Here is a 7,713-nt window from a genome sequence, read left to right on the forward strand (position 1 = left end):
AGCTCCAATTCCTGGCCATCCCTCTGAATTCTAGTGTTTTCAGTGCTCTTAAAATTGATGCTGGGAAGTGAATACAAGATTCTGAATGTGATCTAACAGTGGGATTCTTCTTGCTCTTGATGAGACCCCTTCATTCACATGCCAACAATTTACTAAGCATCTTCAGTGTTGCATTCAGAGCACTATCGCAACAAGATAGGATCTTCTATCAGAATTGCACAGATATTTTTTCTTCATTAGGATTTTACAGAATAAACAACAAAGCAGGCTCTGGACTTTAATCTGCAGCATGCTCCAGATTTAGTTCAGTGGAATATTTTGACAGCATGTCTGATGTGGCTATTGGACAATGAATACTCAGCAGTGCTTTGGACAAGCAAGGTTTGGAGACAAGATATTTGAATCCAACTTTGTTTATCCAGAACACTTGTTTGTAAGCCAACAGCTTATTTTTTTTCAAGACAAATGACTGAAGGAAGAAAGCATGGTTTAATATTTAGACTGTTGTGAAAAAGGCTTTTACATTGTTGTGATGAGGAAAAGCCCAAATGTTTATCAGGAAGATAATATATCCAAGAATCCTGTGTTAAATGCAAAGAAAGATGAATGACATATTTTTAAATTAAAAATTCTTTTTTATTATGAAGCTTAAACTTCAAGAAATAGTTACATTTCAAGTAAAAGGAAAAGAAATTTCTATATTACATTGCTAGCTTTTAATGTAGTTTAAAGCATTTAATTATTTTATTTATTTAGTCTATTTATCTTTATTTATAAATAAATATTTATTTATTTATTCAATTCATTCAGTTTTCCAATTTTCCAACTACAGGTAATGGCAGTTTTCAACAATTAATTTTTTGCAAGATTTTGAATTTCACATTTTTCTCTCTCCCTCCTTTCCCTCCCTCTCTTTCCTTTCCCAGACAGAAAGCAATGTAATATAGACTATACATGTTTAACCTAAAGCATTTTTTTAATAAATTTGAATATTTATTTGAATTTTTTGGGGTAACAATATTCAACATCTTAGCACAACAAATCAAGTTGTAAAGTCTTACAAAAGTTAAAATTATTATTTTATAATATTTATTTATTTATTTAGAGGCTAGTCTCAAAGCACTGGAACTGTCTTTGTGGTTTCACTAGAGAACTGTGATGTGTTAGGGCTGCAGAATACCAAAGGAGTGACAAGAATCTGTGCTTTGGAGGATTTAATTTATGAGGGTTCAAAACTTCAGTTTCCATGATCTCAGAATTCAACATCCTTGAAAGAGGGTGATGGTGCTGCTCTAAATAAATATATTTATAGAATTATAAAAGTTAAACTGTTTTCTCTATTTAAATAAAAACCCTACCATAATGCACAGAGTGATGTTTTAAGAAATATATATTGTGATCAACCTATGTTTAGCATGATTTTAAATGTAGAGCCTATTTCAGATCACTTTCTGTCAGGGAGAGGGGGAAAGGAAGGGAGGAAGGAAGAAAAATTGTACCTTGCAAAAAACAATTGATAAAAACTACTGTTGCATATAATTGTAAAAACAAATAAATAGAATATTTAAAAAGAAATCTATATTGTGATTCATGTGATATACTTTGGAGAATGTATATGAAATATCAGAATGCCAATCTGAATGGAAGAGAAAAATATACGGTAAAACACCACACAATAACTTGAATGTCCTTAAAAGTGGTTTGAAGGGGGATCATCTTAGTGAATTATCTTAGAAGACTGTCCATAGGGTTAAAAACAAAATGAAATAAGCAATAAGAAATAGGATGAAATACAGAAGACATTCCATGATTTGAAGACCTTCTGGGACCTTCTCAGTTAGCACCTCCTCAAATCTGGATAAATTAACTTAATAAAGTGAATCTTTTAAAGACTTATCTAGTGAAATAGTATTTTCAAATATAAAACACAAGATGCCCAATAGCAAAAATTAAATCATTAAATCACTTTAAAAAATTACTTTAAAAACTTTTGATTCACTAAAGAACAAAAGATGTTTCACATTACTGTCCAACAGTATGAATTGTTGCTTTCTGTTACTTGGCAATTTTTTTTTCAGTCAAACAAAATTAATTCAGTCTAAGCAATCCTTCTGTCATTAATAATCTATTTTCTCTTGGAGTGGCACCATAGAGTTAGCTCTCTGGAAGCTTTGGGGACATTAATAATAGGATATGTCTCCTGTAAATATCTCCTTCTTGCATTTTTATAATCAAGTGAAGCCATGAATTTCTGCCTATCGATGAGTTGCACAGAAATTTTTTTCCATATCTGTATTCATACCTGGTGGCTGGTCCTGTTTTCTTGCCACAAAGAAAGCTATGCTTGGATGGTTCTTTTTGGTCAGCAAAGGCCTCTTACAGGGGGAAGATGATGGGTTTCACCTACTCTTTTTCCTGCTGATGTATTATTTCCATTCATTCCAAGTCCATGGGTAGATAGAAAAAAGTCAGCAGGTTCAATCTGGAGAAAATTTTTCCTAAGGTTTTCTTCCTAAAAATGTTGGAGAGTTATAGGCTGAGCAATGGCAGAAATCTGAAGTCTGTTGGCCTCACATGAGTTCACATGCTAAACAAACTGTCTCTGTACTTCGTGTGATTGAAGTAAGAAAACCTATATTGTTTATAGAACCAACAGGGTCTTTGAAGACCCTGTTAGGCATTTTTGTAATGTTCCTCACTTATTCTCTCGAATCTGTGCTTTGGAGGATTTAATTTATGAAGGTTCAGAGCTTCAGTTTCCATGATCTCAGAATTGAACATTCTTGAAAGAGGGTGATGGCGCTGTTCTAAAGTTTTAATACCCTTGTCCCCACTGGTCAGTCCAAGGTCTTGGCTTACCTTCTCTGTGCCATCTACCCCATTTCTGTCCACTAACAAAGCAAACATCCATTTCAGAAAAAAGATTCCTCGCTGACACACAGCTCCACATTTGGGAATATGATCTTGTGTTCCTCTATTTTAGATATGAAATATTTTGAAAACATTGCTGTCTTTGTGAACAGAGATGACACAAGGGGGATGGGCTGTTTGTGTTTTTTAATCAACATGAGATACTATAGCTGGTAGTTAAATGATACTGATCTATTGGAAAAGTATGGCCTACTCCCAGTTACCATCTTCCCTAAGGAAATCCAGCAGTGGCCAACGTTGCCATGATTGAAAGTCCATTCAGGGAAGGCTCAGAGAATGTGTTTGTCTGCATTCTGGATACAACATAGGGTAGGGGGGAAAGATCCAACCTGGAGTCACAAGACCAGAGTTCAAATTTCAGCTGTCATGTCCCACCTGTATCATCCTGTGGACCTCATTTTCCTCTGTAAAAGAAGGAGATACTTCATATCCCAGGAGAAGGAAAGTAACACCTGCCAAAGTGAACATTAAGCCCTCTCAACAATCTGTGATGAGCAGCTACCATTGAATCACTGGAAGGTCAAGAAATCATAGGTGGGGGAAATTTTACCTTCACAGTTGTCTAAGGCTATTTACTGAGAGGTTCATGGTTTCCATTGTTACCTTCAGAAGCATCATTTTATTCATAATGATTGAATTTTCATTTATCTATTGCCTAGAGGGAGAAGGCTTCATTTCTTCATCATCCTTTGTATATAAAGTACAAACTGAACCACCACTCTTTTAGTATTTATTGGTCCACCCTGCATAGCTAATAACAGTTTCACAGTACAACATTCTGAAATGTTATAATCATTTAAGCAATGAACATCTTTGAACTCCTTGTTATTCCAAATTAAATTAAATGCCTTCTCATTTCTGAATTTTAGCTTTCATGGAGATGATAGTTTCGAAAGATGAAACCCTCAACTCAAAGCATGTCCCTGTCACTGTTTCAGTGAAGAGCTCCAATGTCTCATAGAAAGGAAGTTTGTAGCAAAATGGTCCCATGTTATCCCATTAAAGAACTGGGGGTTCTCTATTGTTAGCCACTGGATTAACTCTTGCAATTTCTTGTAGATACACTGTAGGTAATCATATTCCATTTCTAGTCAAATTATCTCTGAACATTGACTATGTATCTTGTTGGTCATGACTTGAGTTCTGCACCTGCACAAACCCACCCGAGGACCCAGGATTCATCTCCTCAGAAGGGAGAAGTGATGAGACAACCTGGACCAACTGATCTCTGGGCTTAGTCTCCAGTCCCGTATAGTCCAGCTCCCCAGTGGAGGCTGTCTCTCAGACACTCAGCTTTGGTTTTGCTGAGTGGAAGCAGTAGGGGAACTGGCCTAAAGCAAATATTAAATTTAACTTGATAGTAACAAAGCTACCATTATCTTTTCCAAATTTTCTTCTGGACTTTTCCATGTTAATTTAAAAACAATTTCATCGTTACTCTTTTCTTTCCTTTCTTTTTTGCCTTTTCTCTTCCTTTGGCTGTCCTTCTCTTCCCTTTATTTCCTTCCCCTCACTAATGTCACTACCTAAGGTGTCCTCATGGAATTTATGGTCTATTAGGAACCCAAGATGTCAATAGATTGGTATATGCTAGCTCCCTAATAATTTTTAAAAATTTCTTTTTATTTTTTTTTTTTGTTTAAGGCAATGGGGTTAAGTGACTTTCCCAAGGTCACAGAGCTAGGTAATTTTTAAATGTCTGAGGTCTGGATTTAAAACTCAGGTCCTTCTGACTCTATGGCCAGTGCTCTATCCACTGCACCACTTAGCTGCCCCCTCCCTCATAAATTGTAAGCTCTTTGAACATAGGAACTGCTTTTTCTTTTGCCTTAAATCCTCAGAGTCTAACAAGACATCTGTCACATAGTAGGAGCTTAATAAAGAACGTTATTTGGTAAGTCCATTCTGAGAAAGGTTCTAGGGCCACACCTACCATCATCTCCTATACAAGACTTCCTACCACTTCTTAGGCCAATTTCTCTACTATGGATATAATTTATATTTTCTTATCTATAAGTATGTTATATACAGGTAACCCCCAAATCTTAATTTAGTTTGGCTTTCCCAAGGGGAAATGAGAAGACAAAACTGATACGTCATGTCTGCTATGTATCATAACTTTGGAAATAAGTTTATAATTGTAGAGATTGGAACTGTTGCCTTTTTCACTCCCTCTACCATTGATCATTGTAAGGCAAATGTGAAATAGCCATTTCTCTTAAAATTAATCACATTTTCTTTACTCATAGGCCCACAGATTTATTGCTAGAAGAGAACATAGAGGCCACAGGATCACAGATACATAGCTGGATGAGATATAGGAGATAAGGAAGTCCAGCTTCCTCATTTGGCAGATGAGGAAACTAGGCAGAAAGAGAAGTGACTTGCCCAAGTTAAGCTAATAAGGCACTGTTGCATTTAAAAGCATTGGAAAATACATCTTCCTGACTCCAAGTCCAGGACTCTTGCATTAACTACTCCTATCTCCTTCTTTTACAGAGGAAAATGAGGTCCACAGGATTACACAGGTGGGACGTGACAGAGCAGAAATTTGAACTCTGGTCTTGTGATTCCAGGTTGGATCCTTTCCCTCTACCCTATGTTGTATCCATAATGTAGATGAACACATTCCAGGCACTGTTTTATCATAGGTTTGGCTAGAAATTTTGCTTTTCTTGGCAAATATCAGTTAGAGAGGAGGCCCTTCATGGCAGCATTTGTCTGCTCCCACACATACATGAACCAGCTGGTCCATAAATGGACATTTCACCCAGGCTGTTCCCTCATTTATGCACCCTATGAAATAGAAGGAGTGTCTGCTTGCTATGAAATCTTGGCTAATTGCAAAATAAACAAATCACCATCGAAAGGCACATGAAATCATTACTGAATTTTTGCTTCGGGAGAGATAGAAAGGGATCCAAATCAAGGGTGACCAAGCAAGCGGTGCCATGGACTGCTATCTCAGCCAGAATCTAAACCAATACAGAGAAATTCTTTTTGTAATCAATGAAAAAAAATCAATAAGAGTCAAGCATTCAGAAAATAGTTGTTGATGATAGCTGGTTATCATTTATAGATGATTTATCTCATTTAAAAAAACACTGCCTATAAAACCAATAGAAATAATGGAAGTAGTTCTTACAGTGCTCAAAAGAATAGCAAATAAAATGCTAGAGTGTATTGTAATAATCATCTAGTAGTTGTCCAGATGGCTTTTCCCAGCTACAGCTTTTATGGTCCTCAATATGTGTTCTTTATACTTTTATAGGAGAATAAAGGTTTTCTTTTCCCCTGAGGCTTAGAGCTATATTGCAATTTAACCCTGAAAATGGGCCAAATGGTTTTTTTTTTCTGTGTTACCTCTAGGACAATCTTTTTTATTCTGAAACTCCTACTTTCCCCTCACTCCCACTAGAATGTAAGAGCCTTGAAGGGTGGGTTTGATTTTGTTCTTAGTGTCTACATCATTTTGTTGCCCATTTTATTGAAGTGAATTTTCCCTACATTATATTTTGTGTGCAGGCTCCATTTTAAGTCTGCTTGCTACTCAAAATGTCTTGACCTTTACGCTACTATATTTTTGATATGCAAAGGGACTGTGATTACAGAAATAGAAGAAATTCCTGATGAGGGAACTCTCCATCCATGTAGATTGCAACTTTTCTATGCTAGTTTTAAAAGAAACCTTATGGTCATTGAATCATATATCTAGAGATGGAAAAAGTCCTCCCTTTATCTAATCTAATCTTTTTATATTATAGTTGTAGAAAATGGTGTTCAGAGAGGTTAATAATAATGATGTTTGTCCTTCATTTTCAAAGAAGACCATGACAACAGGGGAGATGTCATGAGGAGCACAAGAATTGGACTTGAATGAGGGGATGCTGTGCTAAGTCACCAGCCTCACTTTCTCCTCTAGAACCATCTGGGTCCAGTGACCAGATATGAATTAGAATGACTGGAGATGGTCCTGGATGTAAGGCAATCAAGGTTAAGTGACTTGCCCAAGGTCATACAGCTAGTGAGTATCAAGTCAGGTCCTCCTGACTCCAGGTCTGATGCTCTATCTGCTGCATTGCTTAGCTGCTCCTTTAGAGAGGCTAGATCTTACTTGGAGTCATCTAAGTAATAAGTGACACAACTGGGATTTAAATACATTTAAATACATAAATTTAAATTTGAACTACCACCATACAGCCTAGAGAGCTGAATGACTTACTCAAGATCACATGAATGGTAAGAGTTAGAGGGTGGATTTGAATCCGGAATATCCAGGTCTAGTCCTTTATTCATTATACCTTACGCCCTTGATTGTTGGTAGATTATTTTTTGAGGCTCTGTTAAATAATATATTGGGCAATATTTAATTGCAGTCATCTCTGTATCTGTGAGACATGGTTTGACTTAAAGTATATTTAATGATCATTGTTTTAGAACCAGAAGAAAACTTAGTCTTCCTTCCCCTCTCCATTTTTCCCCTGAAAGAAACTGAGGTCCAATGAGATTGAATGCTTTGGCCAAGATTATGAAGGTACTAAGTGGTATAATTGGAAACCCAAACCCAAATCTTTGTTGTTGAATTCATCACTCTTTCCTCTGCATCCCATTGATAGATTTCTACATGGAATTTAAACATTTTTTGTTATTCCCATTAATTTATGAATACTAAATGAATTTTTTTTTTCATTTTTTTCATCAGCATGTACAGGGATCCAACTTAAGTAAAATAAAACTTTCCAGAAGTACTACCTAGGCATTTGTGGATTTAATTTGAGACGC

The 7,713-nt window shown here is 36.1% G+C and overlaps 2 pseudogenes; both read right to left on the minus strand.

The window, feature by feature from the left end:
• Positions 1-2,125: 2,125 nt before the first annotated feature.
• On the minus strand, positions 2,126-3,137 carry LOC141522613 (AN1-type zinc finger protein 4 pseudogene; annotated as a pseudogene).
• A 218-nt stretch (positions 3,138-3,355) lies between these two features.
• Positions 3,356-4,041, minus strand: LOC141522615 (AN1-type zinc finger protein 4-like; annotated as a pseudogene).
• Between the last annotated feature and the right edge of the window lie 3,672 nt (positions 4,042-7,713).

This window comes from Macrotis lagotis, chromosome 4 (assembly GCF_037893015.1).
Source record: "Macrotis lagotis isolate mMagLag1 chromosome 4, bilby.v1.9.chrom.fasta, whole genome shotgun sequence".
In the NCBI taxonomy this organism is placed as follows: Eukaryota; Metazoa; Chordata; class Mammalia; order Peramelemorphia; family Peramelidae; genus Macrotis; species Macrotis lagotis.